Source organism: Macrotis lagotis, chromosome 3, assembly GCF_037893015.1.
Source record: "Macrotis lagotis isolate mMagLag1 chromosome 3, bilby.v1.9.chrom.fasta, whole genome shotgun sequence".
NCBI lineage: Eukaryota > Metazoa > Chordata > Mammalia > Peramelemorphia > Peramelidae > Macrotis > Macrotis lagotis.
In genome coordinates this window covers 50,791,801-50,813,043 of record NC_133660.1, presented here as the reverse complement: position 1 = coordinate 50,813,043, position 21,243 = coordinate 50,791,801, and the positions used below count along the sequence as shown (strand labels likewise).

At 34.4% G+C, this 21,243-nt stretch overlaps 1 protein-coding gene and 1 pseudogene across 7 annotated transcripts in view; one reads left to right on the top strand and one right to left on the bottom strand.

The window, feature by feature from the left end:
• Positions 1 to 21,243, bottom strand: part of CAMK2D (calcium/calmodulin dependent protein kinase II delta) — a 355,653-nt gene that overhangs the window by 288,806 nt on the left and 45,604 nt on the right. The gene's annotated exons all lie outside the window — the stretch shown is intronic.
• Positions 2,447 to 3,008, top strand: LOC141517125 (myosin light polypeptide 6-like; annotated as a pseudogene).

Here is a 21,243-nt window from a genome sequence, read left to right as displayed (position 1 = left end):
ACTAATTTTTTTTTATATATACCACAGTTGTACATGGGCAAAGTCTTCCTTAGAATTGTTTTTCTTCAGGGGTAGGGGAGGTAAAAGGAAGGGTAGAAAGGCAAGATTAAAAGTCTGTAAGGAGTGGTAACCCCAAGGAACAAATTTTCTTCGTTACTTAACTACAAACTAATGAGTTTTACTTTGATTTCTACAGGTACCCTTCCTATATCAGACTCAAATTTCGTTACTTGATTCTAATCCTGTTCATTTTATATTCCTTCACTTAAAGACCACCCCAGTCTCTAATCTCCCTGTTAGCACAAGTCTGAAAATGTCACTGCCATATTCAATTAACTCCAGTGGCTCCCTATTGCCTCTGGGATCAAATAGAAAAAGCCCTTTATAATCTGTTCCCTTTTGCTAATCTTATTACACCTTAAAGGCATCACATGCTCTGCAATTCAGTGACACTAAGGTCCTTCCTATTCCTCAAATGCTTTATCTTCTGACTCCAGACAGATGCTCCAGGCCTAGAACATTCTCCTTTCTCATCTTTGCTTCCAGGCTTCCCTGGCTTCCTTCAAATCCCACCTAAAATTCCTCCTGTATGAAGCCTTTCCCTATTCTCCTTAATGCTAGTGCCTTCCTCAGGTGTCAGGTGGTTATCTCCAATGTATTACACACACACACACACACACACACACACACACACACACACACAAACACACACCCCTATGCGCATATGTACATGTTATCTCGCCTATTGGATTATAAACGCCTTAAGAATAGAGATTATCTTTTGCCTTTCTTTGTATCCCCAGTGATTAGCACAGTGTTTAACTCACAATACATTCTTAATTACTACTTACTATGAATAACCACTAGATTCCCTTGAAAACTTTCTTTGAATGTCCTTGGTTTGATAATAAGCAAATTCCCACTGGACCAAGTTTACTGATATTCTCATTGCTTCTTCTTACTGAAGACTCCCTACAAGATCATTTCCTCCTTATTCTATGTAAATTGAAAGCCAGTTCATCCTCCCTGTATGTACTCTACTATATAGATAATTAGGCTGTAGCTTTTCACCTGCTTGCCTAGATCAAGTACCCTGTGCTATTGTCATCCTTGCATTTGTCCACCCAAACTTAGGGTTGATCACAAATAAACACTATTAATAAAAATGCATGAAGTTTTTAACCCATGGATCACATTTCGCTCCAGATCACAGATGAAGACTGTAATCCCCTTCTGGACAAAAAAAATGATAAACTCAAAATGCAGAATAAAATCTACATTTCTGAACATAGATAATATAGAAATTCATTTGTTTTACTATTCATATTTGTTACAAAGGTATGTTTTTATCATGGGGATGGAATAGGATAAGAGAAAGAGAAAATAAATATTAATTAACTGAAAAAAATTTAAAAAGAAAGCCTCTCTGTTTCTTTCTGTTCTCTGTTTTAGATGTTTAGAGAAACAAAACTAACAAGTCACTAAAGCAAAAATCAAGTCAAAGAATAAAAAAGATGACTTTCTTATCTGACATGGGGAGAGATTTGGATTTGAATATATAAATAATTTGATTTTCAATATTTAAAAATAGAAGCCATTTCGGGGAGTGTGTGTATATATATATGCACATCTACACATATGTGCATATAAAAATACACACATACTTATATATGTGTGTATGTCATTATACAAACTCAGGAAGTACAGTACTACTTTTAAAATACCTGACAAAAGTAGAGCTATACTTGCTGAGCTTGTACAATACATATTGCAGACAACATCCTAGCAGTTTATCTGGTATATAACAATGTAAAATGAAGGGTTTTCTAGAATCATAGAAGCTGGGAGGTTAAAAAAGACTTTTAAAGTCGCATAGTCTGAGCTGACTACCTCCAAGTCTAACTCATTTCATTTTTAGATATTTCTAACACCACTTATGCTGTGGTGGTTGTTTTTAAAGGCTGGGGGGGTGGGGCACAGTAGGATGGTCTTGCTGCCATTTAGGATTTAAAGCTGGGAGAGACTTCAGAAACAATCTAGTCTAACTCACTCATTTTACAGATAAGGAAAATGAGGAACAGAAAGAGTTGATGACTTTCCCATGAGGTCACAGATCTTCTAAAACCAGTGATTGTTCAACTATGCTGCAATTTCAGAGAGCAAGGTGGTACAGTGGATAGATAGAGCACTGGGTTTGGAGTCAGGAAGACTCATCTTTATGAATTCAAATTTGAACTCAGACACTCATCAGGTAAGTGACTCTGGGAAAGTCATTAAACCCTATTTGTCTTACTTTCCTCATCTGTAAAATAAGTGGAAGAAGGAAATGACAAACTGCTCCAGTATCTTTGCCAAAAAAATCCCAGTTGAGGTCAATGGAGAGCTGGGTGCAACTGAAAAACAACAAGAACAAATTACTTCCTAACTAATACAATTCTAACATGACATGGTTTATAATAGTGTGCATTACTCTGGGCATGTCCCTCTACATCAGTGTTTTTTAATGAGATATGGGATAAAAGCAGCAGTGGCACAACCAAGGTGCACGGCCAAGATATGTGACTTCACAGAGATTCAGACAGCAGAGTTCAAGGATGCTTTCCAGCTGTTCAACTAAACAACGGATAGAAAGATCTCATACAGTCAGTGTGGGGACATGATGCAAACCCTAGATCAAAAACCTACCAATGCTGAGGTGCTCAAGGTCTTAAGGAACCCAAGAGTGATGAGATGAATATGAAGGTGCTAGACAACACTTTCTATCGATGCTGCAGATGGTAGCAAAGAATAAGGACAAGGGCACATATGAAGACTATGTCAAGGACCCCTGGGTGTTTGATAAGGAAAGGTACAGTACAGTCATGGAGGTTGAAATATGACACATCTTCCTCATCACCTTGGATGAGAAGTTGACAGAGGAAGAAGTGGAAGTGTGAGTAGCAAGGCATAAGGATAGCAAGGGCTTTGTCAACTAAGAAGAGCAGATCCAAATGATGTTGAATGACTGAGAACAACTCCCCTTTCTACAAAGATCCCCTACCTTTCTCAGTATGAAAATCATTCTCTTGCCCTGGAGCAACTAATTACAACTTCAGGGTCACCAGCATATTTACTTCCAACCCCCACCATGTCTTCTTTGATCTATTTGCTCTCTGCTTTCACCAAACAAACTTGCTATGGGCTCCTAAAAAAATAATGAGAAGATATGGAATACACGAACCAAGCATCTATGGATTGATTTCAAGGGAATTGTAAACCTGAATGGAAAGAAAAAAAGTAAATCTTTATAATGAGTTTCCTTTATCATATTATATCATATCACAATTTTATATTTTATGCATTTAAGAACATTATCATAAGAAGGGGTCTCATAGGTTTTATCAAACTATATAAATGACACACACAAAAAGTAAAAGGCAACGGACTAGATATATTTTGACTTGTCAATCCTAAAATATGATACTCAGAACTGAAGAAAAAAATAGAACTGATGTGGTCAGGGCACAATGTCATGAGATTTCTCTCATTCTAATTCTTTTAATGCAATCTAAGATGACTTCAATTTTTTAAACTGGAAAATTGGCTATCTTGAAACTACTAAATCCCACAGATCTTTTTTTTATAATCCAAAGTATTACCTAGGCAAACCTCCCTCATCCTCAACTTATGAAGTTGATATTTTGAACTCAAGTGTAGGTGTTGATATTTGTGTCTATTAAATAACATTTTATAAAATTTAGTCCATCATTCTATTCCAAATTTACCTAATGCTATTATCTAGGCCACATCTGTCCATCTTATCTACAAGGAAAGAATGAAAGACTTTGTTAATTGTTTTGCTAAAATGGAGGTATAACATGTCAAAAACAAATAATAAGATCTCAAATTCGAATGGACTCTAAGACTTTCTAATTAAAAACAAACCTGAATAAGGTTTTTGTCCTTTCTTTGTATTCCTAGTGCCTAGTAAGTACTTAATAAATATTTGATGATTGACTGAATAAAGATCCTCCACTATAATGTATCTTTGCTTAAAGGCCTCCCATGGAAAAGAACCTACTACCTTGTTCTGTGGAAGCAGACTGAGTTATAATTGTGAATTTTTTCCCCCTCACTTACATCAAGTCAAAAATTTGCTGCCCTGCAACTTTTACCAATCACTTCTACTTCTGATTTAGAGAGTTAGATAGAAAAAAAAAACTCTCCTCTGGAGTACAAGTCATATAACTATCAAAAAGAAATAAGACCTGCTGTTCATTAAGTCAGACCCTCTAATAATAATGATTTTAGTGATTAAGTGTGCTAGGTTCTACAATTTTGAGGGGAATCAAGGACAAATGCATTGATATAATTGGAGTCTTTTTTAGGGAGAAAATTGAATTTTTCTTCTTTATTCCTCAGGAATTTCTTCTACCTTCCATAATTTTCCCTCCTAAATCCCTGAGAAATGAACAACAAGCACAAATACCTATGGATAGGATTTCTCTGAATCTGGTGATTTAAAATCATTGAGGATAGTTAGATGCTCCCTTATGATCTACCTTAGCATGATGTCAACTCACTGGTAACCAGTTTCCTTTTGTCTGCCATATTCTGAAGATCATTCTCCTTTTTAGAGAAAACTGACACAAAATAAGATTTCAATAGGCCTACCTTTATTAATTATTTCTGTTCGATTTCTACCATGCCACCCACACAGTCATTATACAGTAAAAATAGCCCTTAACCCCATTTGCCTCAGTTCCTCAACTGTAAAATGAGCTGGAGAAGGAAATGGCAAACAACTCTAGTATCTCTGCCAAGAAAACTTTAAAAGGGGTCATGAAGAGTCAGACATGATTGAAAGGACTCAATAACAAAAGAATACATCACTGACCACAGCTCTCTCTAGGTTCATTCTAATACAACTGCTAAAGAACTTTTGACACATATATCTAGTCATTCTCTGTTACCTGCCCTTGTTTCCATCTTCTAGTCATTGGATGAGTTCCTTGTGGAATCATTTTTAATTTCTTTAGACAGATCCCCACTTTTCTTCCCCAACAGAATTAATTTCATTTTTGTCTTCAGAATGTCATTTCTAAAAACATTGTGTCTCCCATGATCCAACCTTGCCTATCAAATTTTAGACCACAAAAGATCCTATTTAAATTTTATCTGAATCCTTTAAAATCTATGCTCATCAAATAGTTGAAACATACAAAACTATCCTGGATGCTGCAGTGGATAGAATATGACACTTCAGGTCAATAAGACCAAAGTATTCCATCTTCAAACATTCATTTGCTATGTGACCAAGTCACTTTAAAGTTGTTGTTTGCCTCAGTTTCTTCAGAGGCTAAAATAGGGAAAACAAATAGCACCAACCTCCCAGGATTGGTGTTACAATTTCATGAAATAAAAAGAAAAAGTTTAAGAAGGATCTTTTGTGGTCTAAAATTTGATAGGCAAGGTTGGGTCATGGGAGACAATGTTTTTAGAAATGACTTCTGAAGACAAAAATGAAACTAATTCTGTTGGGGAAGAAAAGTGGGGATCTGTTTAAAGAAATAGAGTGTTTAGCATGATGGCTGGTATTTATAAATGCTTAACTCTTTCCTCTATCATAACTTATAAAATGGAGGGAATTTTTTAATAACACATATAAATCTCAAACTTAAAGCTCTCTATAATTTTGAGACATGAGACTATTATGCAAGAAAATGCTTATGATATCCTCCCTTCCAATTTTCTGTTTTCCTTCTAATCTTGGTTGCATTGGTAATTGTAAAAAAACTTTTTTTTAATTTAAAATAATCAATGGCATATTATTTTGATTTCTTTAAAAAATTGCCATTCTTCCTCAAAAGAATTAGTTTCAAATTCGGCCTCACACGCTCAAAAATTACTTAGCTGTGTGTCTTTGGGTAAGTCACCATTACCTTGCAGAAAAACAAAAAGAAAAACTATTAGGTAAGTAAGAATTTAAAAAAAAAAAAAACAAATTCAGTGACCCAGTGTTGATTAGTCCAAGAGTATAGGAAGAATTCTTTGACTAGAAATACTAGAGAAAAATGGAAAACAGGTTGACCAAAATTGACTTATACCTGCTCCTTCTAATGTCTCCATCAGGAACTGAGCCTCTTACATGTTCACCTATGAAAAGGACATTGACCTGTATTTTAAAAAGTTTTGTGTATGAGGGTGTATTGGGGTCATCCAAGGGAGTGAGTACTTAGAAATGCCAAAGAAACTTCTGGGGATTTGAGGGACATGATGACTTAGCACTTAGGTCCTTTAAGGATGACCAACTTCCTGGCTGCTTCTGCCCATGGGATGGCCCAGACTTTAAAGAATTTGGCAACTCTGAGATGAGGAGGTATTCCTCCTTATTGGTCACTGAGCAAGAAAAGCTGATGACTCAGTGAATATTTAGAAGGGAATATCTCTACCATCAAGACTCTTCCTTTTCGGAAGTTGATGCCCTCAGTACTATTTTGAGTGACTTCCTTTGAGGATTTTGGGATAGATATAGCTTGATTAACCCCTTCCGTGAGCTCATGGCAACAGTGAATGAACACTTGACATCTATTCTGAACTGCTCTGGCAAGGCAGAGCTTGGGTTTGGGTTACCTTTTTTTGGTCTTTATTGTTTCCTGATCTCAGGGTCTATTCTGATTTAGGCATGTCCAGGCTTGAAGGCAACTTTTTGAGCTTGCAAATTTCAAAGGTCAGAACTGTCAGCAAGGTAAGAAGTCTCCAAAAATTACTGCAGAGCTTTGAGGCAGACAGAAAAATAAAAAACTCAAAACTTTGCCAGAAATGATTGTTGAAAACTATCATTGCATGTAGTTGAAAAAATAATGTTAGTTTATTTATTTTAAACATTCTTTTAAAATTTTGAGTTCTAGATTCTCTCTCCTCAATATTATATTAATTACCTATGTGAAATCATAAAAAAACATATTTCCATACCAGCCATATCACAAAACAAAGCAAAATATAAAATAAAGAAATTGAGAACATTATACTTCAATTTATACTCAGAATTCATCAGTTCTCCCTATGGTGATAGTATTTTTTTCCATAAGGAGTCTTTTTGAATTGCCTTGGATCATTGATCAGTGTAGCCATCATCATTGATCATTAATACAACATTACCATATCTGAGAACAATTTTCTCAATTTGTTCTGCAATAGGTCATATAAGTCTTGCTATGTTGTACTGCAACCACTCCCCTTATCATTTCTTACAGCACATTAGCATGCACAAAATAATATGCCACTGATTATATTAAATTAAAAAGGGTTGTACAAATAAAACAAGTATAGCCAAGATTAGATGGAAAGCAGAAAATTGAAAAGAGGAATGCTATGAATTTTTCTTGAGTAAAGATCTCAAATATCAAAAGTATGGAAATCTCAAATATGTGAGAATGTGAGCATTCACCAATTGCTAAATGGTCAAAGGATATGAACAGGTACTTTTGGATGAAGAAATTGCCATATGAAAAAAATGTTCTAAATCATTATTGAGTATGAAAAATGCAAATAAAACAGATATTATTTCACACTTATCATACTGGCAAAAATGACAGAAGTGGAAAATGACAAATGTTAAGAGGGAATGTGGAAAAATTGGGACACTAATACATTGTTGGCGGAACTGTTTTTTATGGATTTAAAGCTGCAAGTACTAATGCTATTCTTGGTTGTGGAACTGGGTTCAAAGCCCCAGTACCTTTGAAGGAATCAGAAGGTTTCCCCTCTGTCGTGAAACTTCAATCTAATATATATGGGAAACGGAGTAGCTAATCAGGATCAGCTATGCCAAATGTCAGTAAGGGTCTCCAATAAATTCTCTCTGACTAGCTGCCTGGTTTCTAGGCTGAGAACTCCTGAAGCTACTACTAATGCTATTCCACAGCAACTCAAAGTCCATCACTAATGTACTACTGCATTCTAGGCTTGTGCCCAACATGGTGTTTAAGATCTCTACTACTGACCTTCAAAGTAATCAAGTGAATAAATGTCTCCCTCTGATCTTTTGTTCACTTTGTCCTTCCAAAATTTGATGACTCTTTTTTATAAAGTTGTTTACAGGAAAAGGTTGAAAACATATAGGGGAGTCTCCTCCTGAACTCCACCATCTTTGTTCCACTTCAGTATGATATATTTCTAAGATAGGTCAGCTTAGAACATTCTTTGGAAATGGAAGAAAAAGTCAAATTATCTATTCAGTGACTAAATCGGGGCATATAAAATAAAGAATTGTCAGAATATTTTATGTGCATTTGGCAGGAAATTTTAATTAGTCATACTAATCTTCAATAAGGTTTTAAATAAATAAAAATTTTACTTAACAATAAGGATACTTTTAGTCCATGCTGTCAATTTCATTTTTAAGTCACAATTGAGCATAAATTTAATAAGTGCTTTCAAACTCAACTGAAGAAAGATTTGCTTCAAATGTAAAGGTACTTATTAGCTTTCATTTTCATTTCATCTTGCACTACACATAGAAAAATTGGGCATTAAGATAAATAGCAAAATGAAAAGGGCAACCATACAACAGTTTCATTGGCTCTTTCTCTTAGTACTGGAAACAAGTCAACAAGAAAATAATCATTTTAATCATTTCAAATCATTTTAATATAAAAACAGGACAGAGGAAGAAGAAAATCTGAAACTTGAAGTAAGACTTTTTCTTTTCAATTAAATGTTGTTGCTTAAAATCCTTAACAATTTTAAAATATTGAATCTACTTAAAATTCCCACAAAATCTTATTCAAAAAAGTTACCAAACTAAATTAATGTGACAAGACCCACCATTTGGACTGAACAAAACCCATAAATCCTTGTCCTTTCCCAAAATTAAAAAAAGTAGAAGTATGGAAAGACTAATCAAAATGAATTACACAACTTGAAGAGAGAAGAAAATAGAGCTAACAATGAAAAAGATTCTGTAAAGTTAGAGAGATCAAAAGAAAGAAATGAATGCACATGTGTATTTTATGCATGCATGCACATGGGTATATATATATATATATATATATATATATATATATATGCATGCATATAGTTGTGTGTATACACACACACACCACAGGATTTTATATACTTCTTTTCTTTTGTTTGTTTTTTGTTTTTGCAAGGCAATAGGGTTAAGTGACTTTCCCAAGACACATATTTAAGTAATTATTAAGTTTCTGAGGCCAAATTTGAAATCAGGTCCCCCTGACTTCAGGGCCAGTACTCTATCCACTGTGCCACCTAGCCATCCCTCAAACACAGGATTTTAGTAAAGGATTAGAGTTCTTTCACAGCTTGCACAAATCATTGTTTTTAAAAATCTGTGATTTCATTGGTATAAGGTGTACCTGGTGAGAACTCTCCCTTTCTTAATGTAGACTGGCACCTGATTTGATACATAGACCCTCAGAAGCTTACTTGGGTTACTAAGAAATTAAGTAATTTGACTATAGTAATGAAATCATGAAAATGAGGCAGCCTTTTAACTCAATCAAGTTTAAGGTCTAATTTCTAATATAGAAAAATATGACATATCACATAACTTTTAAGAATGGATAACAAAGGGGCAGCTAGGTGGTGCAGTGGATAGAGCACTGGCCCTGGAGTCAGGAGGACTTGAGTTCAAACCCAACCTCAGACACTTAAAAATTACCTAGCTGTGTGACCTAGGGAAAGTCACTTAACTCCATTGCCTTGCAAAAAAAAAAAATGGATACCTGGATAGAATATCATTCTCAAAGAGTTGTTTTTGATATTCTATTGCCATTTTTTTGAATGTTGAAAGCACCTCAAGGGCTAACTTTGTCGACAGAGTTTTATCAAAGATTTTATTAATGACAGAGGACAGAAAAAAAATACAGAGACAGAGCAGAGTAAGAGACAGGAATAGGAAACCTATTTCCCCATAGTCCTAATAATAAATAAGTTAGAAAACATACTCATCCCCTTGGTGGTTAAGCTTCAGAATGACTTTATATTAGAAGCATGATAACAGAATAAAATTTGATAGGCATTTCAGGGTCAAAGGAACAAAAGCAAAAATATAATTCTGTTTCTCACTATAAAGACATTGCGCAAAAATTGAACTGTCTTATAAACTAATAAAAGGAAAGCTTAAGAGGTGATAGATTTGGGGGGAATCTGGAAAGAAAATGAAACTATCTGTAACTCAATAAACTAGTTTTTAAAATTCTAAATTAAGGTTTTGCATAAACTAAGTTACATTTCATCATGAATTTTACAAAATGTTCATTGATTTATTTGCTGGTTTCAGATATGTAATTGCATATGTAAGAATTTCTGTTATAATATTATAAATGGAATGAATTATAAAAAAAATGTTGATCTCGAAGGAAATTCAAGGGAACTTTTCCCAGAATAATTTAAAAAACACAGTCCATTTTAAGTACAAGGGTATGAACTGGAATGGTTTAAGAGTGACTATCTTTTTTTAAGAAAATCACTTAAGATTATATTTTGCAAGAAATATAACATTTTATTCCATTACTTTTCAAGTTGTTAGAAAACACAAAACTTCCATTGGGTATATTCTCTTGTCCTCCATGAAATAAATGGTATTCCTTACATTCAGCATATAAAATTGGATAATAACATCAAGACAAAGACACAGAGGACCATATAAAATAAAACTAAAGCTGATGTCATAGAGGTTGGCTTAAAGAAACATAGAATGTTCTGATTGAGAGGAGTCATTGAAGATTTTCTAACCCAATAGTTCTTTTTTTATTGGCCTCAAAATATATTTATACTTTTAAAAACTATAAAGGATTCCAAAGAGCTTTTGTTTATTGGAGTTGAATCTTTCTTTCCTTCCTTTTTCTTATATTTAATTTATTAGAAATGAAAATATCTTAGTATTATTATAATAAAAATACTTTTGATCTCACAAACCACATAAAACAGTATAAAAGAAGTCACTTACTTTCAGGACCATTTCTCTCGCCTAACACACTGATGTACAATATAAGGCTCCAAGAAATAGAAATGAATTGGCCAAGATCACATAGCTCCAAAGGTACAGATGAAAGAAAATTCATGTCTCCTGATTTTCAATTGTGTCGACTTTCTTACTTCTGTTATACAATCTCATGAGTGCTAAATGATACTGCTTTAATGACTATACTCTTTCTCTCTTATAATGGGGAAAAAATGCCTCACTTGCTTTTCTAAGACAGTGTTACTGATAGCATTACATAGAGGCTACCTGGAAGACAGGATGTACTTTAAGCCCTCAATGCGACAGGAGTTATGAAAGTCAAGATTTAAATTCTGCCTCTGAATTTATTATTTGTGTGACCCTGGATAATTGATTGAATCTCTTTTGCAGAGCAGTTGCTGATCTGCAAGAACAGATAAGAGTTTTCTCACTGGAAGATCCCTTTATCACTAAAATCCAAGGTTTTCCCAAACCTCAAAATGACAGTATTTTTTTTACTTAGTAATTTTCTAGGTGTTATAATAGAACTGTATACCTAGAGTATGAAAGTTCAAATCCAGCCTTGGACATTTCATATATATAATATAGATAGATAGATAGATAGATAGATATAGATATAGATATATAGATAGATATAGATATATAGATATAACCCTATAAAAGTTGGTTAAACTCTGTAAGCCTCAGTTACACCATTTGAAAAACTGGGATAAAGGCACCTGTCTCTCTGAAATGGGAAGATCTAATGATAGACCATATAAAGCACTTTAAAAACTAAATCACTATTTTATTATTACTATTGTAATTGTTATTGTTGTTCAGTCTTTATGGTAGTATTTGACCTTTATGATCTCATTTTTTTCTCCAGTTCATTTTACTTATGAGGAAACTGAGGCAAATAAGATTAAGTGACTCTCCTAGGGTGACTGAGATCAGAGTTGAACTCAGGTCTTCCTTATTTCAGGTCTGGCAGTCTATCTACTATGCCACATAACTGCCCATTATTATTATTTATTATTCAGGACAAATGGAAAAACTTTATAATTCTGTTAAAATATTATTACAAATATACATCAACATGACTTATAAATGCAATGCTTGGGGTTTGGATTTCCCCAAAAATAGTTTGGTAAAAATTGGATTTAAAATTGATACTAACTTGCCCTCTTTCTTTTACAGATAGGGAACTGAAGTTCAGAAAAATTAATTAACTTCTACATTTCTCATCAGTTGTACTCTTTTGGAATGGACTCCACCATGATCCCAGGAAACCTCATTATCAGGCAACTTAGCACCCTGTGAGAGATTGCATCAGTTCTTATTCATAGCCTCAATATCCTCTGCCTGGACTGGAGGAAGAAGCAAAGGATCCCCTTGAAAGTCTTTATTTAAAGAGGGCTCCTAAGTCAATCAGCTCTGTCTTTGCTAGCAATGCATTTCCTACCTTTGGACTAAATTTTATCATATCCTTTTCCTGGGTCACTTCCACTAACCCCTTTTCCCCTTTCTACTTTCCTTTAAAATGTTATCTTCTTATACAGGAACAACCTTTGAATGCAGGGAATTATCTTTCTTTTCATACTTTTGTCTCTAGAACACTAAGCATAGTACTGGACACATAGCAGGTGCTTAACATATCTTTAATTGATTAAGTTGAATTAAGATCACTCACATCTCAAGTGACAAATATGATATTCAAACCAGGTCTTTTGATTCAAATCCAGTGTTCTTTCTACAACATCATCCTGGTTCTTTTCTGGAATGGAACTATAATCTAGTAAATACTCCAAAACTTTCCAGCCTCCATCAAACTATATACAATTGAGATGATGGTAGTTTAAAAAAAAGCACAAATATATTGATTGCATCCAACATTTAATAAAGCTAAATTTAAATTTGGTGTCCATTATTGTGGACATATTCTTTAAAATCACAGAATATATGATACTACCTGAATTTGTTCTCCCTCAGAAAATAGGTTGTAGTAGTACAAAAGGATTCCACAACATTCCTAATCATTTGCCATCTTTCATTTCTTTTACTGATATACATTAAATCTACAACTTGTATAATGAGACAGGATTCCCAGGCCTAGGGCAATCAAGGAAGCAAAATTTAAGAGGGAGACTATTTTGAATCTCAGGAGAACCTGTTTCTCTAGAACCAGTTGGTTGGTCAACTGATAGACTCATCTTGGCACAGTGGATAGAGCACTGGCCCAGGAGTCAGGAAGAACTGAGTTCAAATTCAGATTCAGACATACCTGTGTGAATTGGGGCAAGTCACTTTATCCCGCTGTCTTGCAAAAAAGCCAAAAAAAATTATAAAAATAAGCATGCACTATGACAGCATGAGCTGTCCCAATGGTAAAGCTCAATTAAAGGAAGAGTTAGGAGTGTCGTTTGCCACACAAGTCATCCAGCCTACCATCTGTTGCATGGCAACCAGGCTTCCCACTGCACCCTGACCACTTCATACACACCACAGTAAAATTATACCAGCATGCAAAACACCTAGTTATTTTCACTTTAGGAAGTTAAAAAAAATACCAAGGTTCTTTCCCAGCATCTCTGAGAACAAGATTTTCATCTTCTTTCAACCCCCACTTTTAGTTTAAAAAGAAATACTTGCATGAGTTTTCAAATCCAATGTGAAGAATAACTGCAAAATAGAGGGCAAGTTGAAGTCACCTGTCCCCATTCAAACTGAAAGGCTATTGAAAAAGAGAAACAAAGTTTTCATGTGAAATTTAAGGGTAGGATGAAATAGAAATAAGTAGCTCATTTAGCTACAAAACAGGAAGTTGGTCTATGTTTCTACTGAAATAAAAAAAAATCACAGTTATCTAATATATATTTAAGTTGGTCACATTTTAAAGACATGAGTATTATAGACATATGTAGTACATAAGTCCTTTTTCTTTTAAAAATAGCAAGGAAAATATAGCTTTCTTAGAACTAGAAATGTTCTCTCCATTGTTGAGATATTAAAAAGTTAATTCTTTTTAACCGTGTAATTTTTTTTCAGAAATCACCAGAAGCCTAGCCCCCAAATGTGCTCAGAAAAGCACATCTGAGATAAATAGTAAATCATCCATTGATTCAATTTGAAAACAAGCAAAGAGTAAGTTTTGAGGATAGGGGACAAATAAGCTAGCTACTTATATACCACACAAGCATGTATTCTTTATTTTAAAGTCTTTAGACACATTATCTAAAATGGAATTGGTAAAGTCATATAAGTGGCTACTTAGGAAATGGGAAAAAAATGGAAATTCATGAAATCTTCCTCATGTGCAATGGCAGAGGTAGAACACTGAAAAGCAATAAATTATAAAACTAAAAAAGGAAAACTACTTCTTTATCATTGTAATGATGCCTATCTATTTTTTAATAGGCAACTCAACTATTACCTCCTCCTGAGATCTTCTCTGATATCCTGTTCAGTTACCTGAATTCACCCAACACTTTTGTTGTGAAATTCTTTTTTTGTTGTTGTTTTTTTAGGCTTTTGAAAGGAAAATGGGGTTAAATGGCTTGTCCAAGGACTCACAGCTAGGTAATTATTAAGTGTCTGAGGCCAGATTTGAAGCCACGAACTCCTGACTCCGGGGCCGGTGCTCTATCCACTGTGCCACGTAGCCACCCCGTTAATCATGTTTGTTTTATAACATAACATATGGTAGCTATAGCACTGGGGTCTTAGAAACTTTCTTAACTCTAAATTCCATGAGTTTTTCCCAGATCAAGTGCTCAGGTCATAGAAATCACCAATAACCAATAAATATTTGTCATTGCTCTTGTCTTGTGATGATGTTATTCTTGTGACAGAAAAATAGTCATCATACTACTTTGTACACTTATGCCAAGTATAAATTTAAAAATTTCAGAGAATATTCTACTTTCATCTTCCAATGCCCTAGATTCAAAGAGCAGGATGTCATTAAGTTGCAACATATTACATTGAAAGTTTATACTAGGGGAGGCTAGGTGGCGCAGTGGATAAAGCACCAGCCTTGGAGTCAGTAGTACCTGGGTTCAAATCAGGTCTCAGACAAGTAATAATTACCTAGCTGCATGGCCTTGGGCAAGCCACTTAACCCTGTTTGCCTTGGAAAAACCTAAAAAAAAAAAGTTTATACCCTGTATTAAGCTACTAAGACATTTCCATATATTCATTGTTTTTCTTTTATACCTGGGTCAAAATAGAGGATAGCCTATGGTATGTGTGAAATTACAGTCTGTTAAAGTTTCCGTATTCTCCATATAGAGATAGAGTATAAAGTTAGAAACTCATTATTGACTTCCTTAAATGCAATTTTGTGGAGTTCAAAAGAAGGGAATAGTTTTGAATCTTGGAGGATGTGGTGCCTTTCCAAATGACTGCCCAGGTTTTGACTCCCTTCAGTCCTTGGAATAGAGTCAAGATATGCAAACTGTTCAGTAGGACAAGAGGAAAAAAATGTACAGAGCTGAAGCTATAAATAAAGAAACATCCTGAGCTTGCAGTGCTATTTGTAGCTGGGAATTGGTGACCCTGAAAAGGACAATCAACATCTTGTTGATCTTAAGTCTACCTGAAATTACTGGTAAAGGGAAAAAGAGAATAGTGACATTGAGAAAGAAAAAATTTCTTCTCATTTTACTTTAAGGAAAACTAAAAATATAGGAATAATAAATAAAAGAGATACAAAACTAAGAAAACAAACAAGGATTGAGGCAAAATAGGTTCAAGTAGGCTGATATGTGCACATACTATATAGACCAATGAGTAAATGGAGTCCGTTTATGTCTTGTTTGGGGACCAACTCTGTCATCAAAAAAAAATCCTTTTAAAGAAGTTGAAACAGTTTCAGAAATAGGGAATAAGTTTGTGGCATTTTCAAACAAGTGAACAGGCATTTTCACAGACTCAAAATGTGCTACTTTGACAGAGTGAATTCATTGTAAGAAATCAAAGACTTAGAAAATGCTACAACTGTGATAGCTATATACACCCTATTGAATAATAGTAGAAGGCAGTTAGATGGCCTAGTGAGTACAATGATGGGCTTGGAATCAGGAAGACCTGAGTTCAAATATGACATCAGAAACTGACAAGGTATGTGATCCTAAGTAACCATTGTTTGCCTTAGTTCATTGGAGAAGGAAATAGCAAACCAGGCCAGTATTTTTGTCAAGAAAATTTTTCGGACAGTATGTTCCATGAGATCACAAAGTGTCAGATAAAAGTGAATGACTAAACAACAAGAAGTAATGCAAGAGATTTTTTTTTACCAAAAATCTATTTTTGTCCACACCATGAATCATTTCTCAATATTCTCTCCTGAAATGATATCTTCTTTGGAATAAAGAAAAACATGAGAAATAAAAATGATCAAAAAAACCAACTATATATGACATGGTACATAACATTCTGCTTGCAAGAATCTTCACCAGTCTAGGGAGATGAGAAAGGTATGTTTTGTCGTCTTTATTATCTTGCTTTTTTTTTCCTGATATCAAGGCTGGTTATTGACTTTGATTTGTTCTTTATTACTATCTTCATTTACATTATTGTAGTTATGCATATTGTTCACTTAGTCCTGTTTGTTTCCTCCTTATGTCCAGGTTTTGCCTATGCAGTGATTTGTTACTTAACTAGTCCAGTCTGTTGTCAAGGTGTTCCAAGGGTTCAGACTTTACCTGGGTTTGGGACTCTCCCTTCTGGCCTGCAATCTAGCTGAGCTTGGTCCATGCTGTGGCAATAAGCCCCACTGGGTTTCCCAGACTCTGCCTATCTGGGCTATTCTCCCCCCCCCCGCCCACCAAAAGACAGACTTTCACTGAAGATCCTCCAAGATGTCTAGAGTTGACAATCTGTTTTGCTCTTTTCTTTGGTGGAATCAGTAGCTTTCATGCCTGTGTAGAGGCTTCATTTCACATTGGGTAAGAAAAAGCTCAGGGTGGGGGGGGGGCATGCTGGCTTCATGCCACCATCTTGGCTCCACCCCAGAAGTCTTATTTTCTAGTTGTTCTTGTTTTTTTTTTTCCCCCAGCTGGAATTCATACAAACCTTTCTGTGAACTCTCCCTCCTCTCATTGGAACATGTTACTCTAGGGCAGGTACTGCCTTTTGCCTCTTTTTATATTTTCAGTGCTTAGCATAGAGTCTGGTACAAAGTAGGTACTTCATAAATGTTTATTGAATTGAATCATTTCATCATTTCTTATCACACAGTACAATTCATTATATTCTTATACTATAATTTGTTCAGCTATTATTCAATTATTCAAATAGTTGGCAAATTGTTTCCAATTTATTATAGAAAATTATTATTAGAGATATTTCTGATATATATGGGATTTATATTTCAGTCAATTATTCCATTAGTATTTAAACCCAGTAGTGAGATCATTGGATCAAGGAGCCAGGGAGTATATTTTATATAATTCAATTTTCATAAGAATGTAGAGTTACAGCTAGAAGAGACCCTAGAGGTCAACTAAAAAAAAACTTTCTACAGATGATAGAAGTGAGGCTCAGAGGGGTTAAATTACAGTCAAAGAGGCATTAAATGACAGATACTAGGTTCTTTGATTCCTTTTCTTTTTTCACAATACCACACTGGTCCAATTTGCAGCAATACCAACTGAGTATTAGTGTGTCCACAGCCTCTCTAATACTATTTCTATCTTTTATTATTGTTGAGGATATCATAAAAATAATATAAAAAGCTCAGAATTATTTTAAATAAGAACTTTCTTCTTATTTATTTTGAGTATTTTTCATCTGGTTATTAATATTTAGTCACATCTCATATATTAATTGCCCCTATTTATTGTATATAAAACTTTTAGAAAAATATTTATTGGATTTTAAATGACATTTTGACTTTATATATTATGCACTTTAGATTTTAATTTCTACCATTTATTAGGAGAAGGAATAAACATTTATATAGTGCTTACTATGTTCCAGGTCTTGTGGTGGATATTTTTTACAAATATTATTTCCTTTGAGCCTCACAACAACCTTGAGAAGTAGCTACTATTATTATCTCCAGATAGCAATGGAGGAAACTGAAATAGACAAAGTTTAATGAGTTCCTCAGGGTCATAGTCACATGATGTCTAAAACTGGATTTGAACTCAGTTCTTTCTGATTCTATGCTTAATGCTCTTATCAACTATATCACTAGATGTCTCAATTTACATTTCTCAATTCTTGATTTCTACTAATAGAAAGATTATAATTTCTCAGGGTAGCTTTCTTTCCAAAAAAAAATGTTGAATGCTAGTATTTCAGTCAAAGGTCAGGGGCAGCATCTTAAGTGGATAGAAAGCTGGCCAAGCTAGTCTCAGAAACATTGACTTGATTGGATTTAATTTCTCCCTATTGGTTATATGATCCTGTGCACGACTCTTAGCATCTAAATGCACTCTGACCCTTCCCCCCAAACCCCAGGAAATTCTAAGAATTTAAATTGCAAAAAGATGCTTCTCTTCTTTGGTAATGGGAGATCATCACTACACTGATAATATCAGGTCCATGCTTCTAATGGGAAAAGCTTCAACAAAGTGGATAAATAAGCCTCTTCAACAAACAGAAAAATAAATAAGCAAATGTAGGTTTTTGGTGGCCTGGGGAAGAGAGGGTAAAGTCAAGGATGCATTCCCATTAAACATGATTAAAAGTGCTAAGACTTCATTAAAAAGATGATATGGGGGGGAGGCAGCTAGGTGGCACAGTGAATAGAGCACCAGTCCTGGAGTCAGGAGGACCCGAGTTCAAATTCCTACCTCAAACACTTAATAATTACCTAGCTTGACCTTCAGCAAGTCACTTAACCCCAATGCCTTAAAAAAAACTAAAAACAAGTGTATTTTAACAAAAGAAAACAGGAAACTTTTGGTATGGGGAAAATGAAATAATAGTATCACAGAGGAAGTCAATGAAGAGAAAAGGGCTTTTGAATTACTAGAAACAGAACCTTCCAAAGATAAAACTCATTCTGTACCATCCAAAGCAGTAAAATCCACTTCTGTTCAATGAAAATTCAGACTTTGCAATTCTTCACCTTCATACCTTGAGTCAATGAGGGGTCCTAAGTTTAATTTAATTTTAATGTCACCCAACTATCTGGACATATAACACATAACAAGTTCAAGGCTATTTGAAATACAAATGAGCTTAGAAAAAATAGTAGTCAGTTATTGTTTGCTTTGATGTTAAGCAACTGGAATTTTATGATGTTTTTTTCAGTCAATAAATTGGCCATCAGGCCTTAAGTGAAAGTAAAAGCAAAGGGTCAAATCCTCAAATAACTTTAAACAACAATGATATGGGTTTATGGGCCCCTATTAATATGCTAATTCTGCAAGCTAATTCCCTAAACAAATTCTGGATAAGAAGTCTGACCAATTTTGGACTTTCACCACTTTCACTTGAGAGGGAGCATATCTTATAATAATCAGAGCCCAGTCACAGTTGAAATAGATATCTAAAAGGAAACAAGGACAATTATCATAATTCAAGGTATCCTACTATATAAGAGTTTTAACACCTTACCAAATATCTGTTAGTCAGATATCTGCTAGTCATCTCTTTTTCCATCTGTCATTAAGTAGAAGACTAGTATATTAGCTGAGATAAAGGTTTCTACCTTCCAAGCTACTTGGGTTCTAATTTGCTTTTATTTTTGTTTGGGTTTTTTTTGCAAGGGTTAAGTGACTTGCCCACAGTCTCACAGCTAGGTAATTATTGAATGTCTGAGGCTCGTTTTAAATTCAGATCCTCCTAACTCTAGGGCAAGTGCTCTATCCACTGTGCCAAAAGAAAAACCCAGTGACTTAAATGAAAGTTTTATAATCATTGTCAGATTATTGAGGAGATACTGTAGGTAATTACAAAAGCTCTAATGTAGTTTGTTTAAAAAATTACAAATTGGAAAATGAATTAAATGAAAACAAAGGCAATGATTCTAAGCATTTTTAAAAATTTTTAATCAGTATGACCTAATCACCACAATGAGGATAGGAGAGCACAGAAACTGCTTCTGTCAGCATGCACGTACTCTATTTATTTGCCTATATGTTCCCCAAACTATGAAAGTTTGGAGACTAAATTCATTTTCACAATATTGTAGAGACAGGTTAAGTAAATTTCTGAGTAGTACTGCTTCTCAAGTTGCAAAAAGTATTTAGGGAGGAACTGCAAAGAGATTGATTTGAGATCTAGGTAGTCAGATAATCCCATGGGCATTTGTTGATAGAAACTGGAAAAAGGATAGAAAATAGATATGAATTGAAACAGATCACTTTGTGCCTCCAAGGTCATTTATTCTCAGTAGTAATAATAGAGGGACACATATGGATTCTATAGCACTACAGACCCAAGGGGCTATGTGAATAAATGAAATGATATGTCATACAAAGCAGCTAACAAATATATATTGAACATCATAGTTTTAAAAGCATGGGCATTAGACATAATGCTGAATTTCAGACCCAGAAGACTTGGATACAAATGCCCAATATATTTGCTTCTTGTATAGCCCTAGTCAAGATTCAATTTCATGGATTTCCCTCATCTGTCAAATGAAGGGGGTTGAACTTGACAACTCTTTCAGTTCTAAACTATGATTAAAGAAACTAAGATTATAAATTGCAAATACCATTGAAACAAAAGAGGTTATCAAAAAAATAAACTCAGAAGATATTCACTATTTATATGCTTGTTTTCTCATTTTTCTCATAGTCTTTATGAGAAGGGGCTATACATGCATCAAGGATATCTTTGAGGAATATGTAACAAGGAAATAGACACAGCTGTTGAGTCTCTTTTCTATAGCAGAACAAATTTTCAGTCATACTTAGAACAAGGCTTTCTAACTTAGAACCCATGAACTTGTTTTTAATATTTTGAAAACTTATCTCACTGAAATTGGTTTTCTTGTTAACCAATGTTTGTTTTTGGTGTTTTGGGTTTTCTTTTTTTATTATTTAAAACCATTCAGAAAAGAAGTCCATTCCACAGTCTTTGCCAGACTGCCAAAGAGGGTCCATAACATAAAGGCTAAGAACTCCTTAGAGCAATTCAGAATATAAAATTAGAATTGCAGAATCAATAAGTCTCAGAATTGGAAGACCATATATGTGAAAAGAAGGGGACCATGTAGATAAATGTTCAATGAGCCCTTAAGGACCAACAAGAGGCATAAAAAATGCTTGCAACTGTCAAAGGGGATGTCCCATGCTCTTTAGAGCACAGATAATTTAGAGCAAGAGTTCTAA